Source organism: Diceros bicornis, chromosome 6, assembly GCF_020826845.1.
Source record: "Diceros bicornis minor isolate mBicDic1 chromosome 6, mDicBic1.mat.cur, whole genome shotgun sequence".
In the NCBI taxonomy this organism is placed as follows: domain Eukaryota; kingdom Metazoa; phylum Chordata; class Mammalia; order Perissodactyla; family Rhinocerotidae; genus Diceros; species Diceros bicornis.
Genome location: NC_080745.1, coordinates 70,507,378 through 70,509,414, shown reverse-complemented (window position 1 = coordinate 70,509,414; position 2,037 = coordinate 70,507,378). Strand labels below are relative to the sequence as shown.

Here is a 2,037-nt window from a genome sequence, read left to right as displayed (position 1 = left end):
AGCACAAGACGCCCATTGCTTATTTTGTGAACTTAACTCAGCACTTCATGGATTAGGGGATTTTACTAGTTGATAGCTGGGGTATGACATTTCTTGTTTAGCAGCACATTTGGTGGATTAGTTTGTATCTCAGATTAACTCTAATCCTCACTCTCCCCCCCCCCCACACACACACATATAAACAAGTACACACATACATTGAGATACTAAAAGAAACTTTGCTGTGCTCGTTTTGGCAGCACATATACTACAAGTGGAATGATACAAAGATTAGTGCCACCCCTGAGAAAGGATGACACGCAAATTCACGAAGTGATGGAACATAAGACCTGAAACATAAAACTCCTGGAAGAGAACATAGGCAGTAAGCTCCTTGATATCGATCTTGGTGATGATATTTTTAGACTTGACACCACAAGCAAAGGCAACAAAAGTGAAAGTAAACAAGTAGGACCATATCAAACTAAACAGCTTCTGCACAGTAAAGGAAACTATCAACAAAATGAAAAGGCAACCTAATGAATGGGAGAAAATATTTGCAAATCATACATCTTATATGGGGTTAATATTCAAAATATATAAAGAAGTCACACAACTCAATAGCAAAAAAACAATCTGATTAAAAAATGGGCAGAGGATCTGAATAGACATTTTGCCAAAGAAGACATACAGACAGCCAACAGATACATAAAAGGTGCTCAACATCACTAATTATCTAGAAAATGCAAATAAAAACCACAATGAGATATAACCTCATGCCTGCTAGAATGGTTGTGAGCAAAAGGACAAAAAATAAGTGCTGATGAGGTTGTGGAGAAAAGGGAACCCTTGTACACTGTTGGCAGAAATGTAAATTGGGGCATCCACTATTGGAAACAGTATGAAAGTTCCTGAAAAAATTAAAAATAGAACTACCATATGATCCAGCAATTCTGTTTCTAAGTATTTACCCAAAAGAAGTGAAAACACTAACTGGAAAGGATATATGCACTATATATATATAAATACATACACACACACACACACACACACACACACAGAATGGAATATTATTCAGCCATAAAAAAGAAGGAAATCTTGCCATTTGCAACAACGTGAATGGACATTGAGAGCATTATGCTAAGTGAAATAAGTGAGACAAAGACAGACAAATACCATATGATCTCACTTATATGTACAATTAAAAAAAAAAAGAAACCTAAGCTCATAGATATAAAGAACAGACTGGTGGTTGCTAGATAGTGAGGAGTAGCAAAATGTGTGAAGGGAGTCAAAAGGCACAAACTTCCCGATATGAAAGAAATAAGTCATGAGGATGTAATGTACAGCATAGTGACTATAGTTAATCATACTGTATTGCATATGTGAAAGTTGCTACAAGAGTAGATCTTATAATAACAACAATAAACAAACACATAGAGACAGAGATTGGATTAGTGGTTACCAGAGGGGAAGGGGGTAGGGAGGAGGGCGAAAGGGATAATTTGGCACATGTGTGTGGTTATGGGTTGTAATTAGTATTTGGGTGATGAACATGATATAATCTATGCAGAAATAGAAGTATAATGATGTACACCTGAAATTTATACAATGTTATAAACCAGTTACTGCAATAAACAAAAAATTATAAAAAAATAAAAAAAAAGAGTAGATCTTAAAAGTTCTCATCAGAAGAAAAAAGTTTGTAACTATGAATTGTTCCTTTGAAATGAGCTCACCAACTCTGGCAATTCCCAAGACCGAGGTTAGTGATTGCTCCTTAGAGTGATAAATTAGTCCATGGGTTACAGCCAAATGCCATCAGTTCAATTATCCAGAGCAGTGGTTCTCAATCTTTAGCAAGCATCAGGATAACCTGGAAGGCTTATTCAAACACGAATTGCTCAATTCCACTCCTAGAGTTTCTGATTAAGGAAGTTGAGACTAGGACCCAAGAATTTCATTTCTAATAAGTTCCCAGATGATGGTCATGCTGATGCTGCTAGTCTTGGTATGGGGACTACACTTTGAGGACCTCTGACTTAGAGTGCCCAATTG

General features: G+C 36.4%; 1 non-coding gene across 1 annotated transcript; it reads left to right on the top strand.

The window, feature by feature from the left end:
* The first annotated feature begins 223 nt into the window (after positions 1-223).
* Positions 224-327, top strand: LOC131407757 (U6 spliceosomal RNA). The gene has a single exon (XR_009220623.1). It is a non-coding gene; the product is annotated as a U6 spliceosomal RNA (small nuclear RNA).
* Positions 328-2,037: the final 1,710 nt, after the last annotated feature.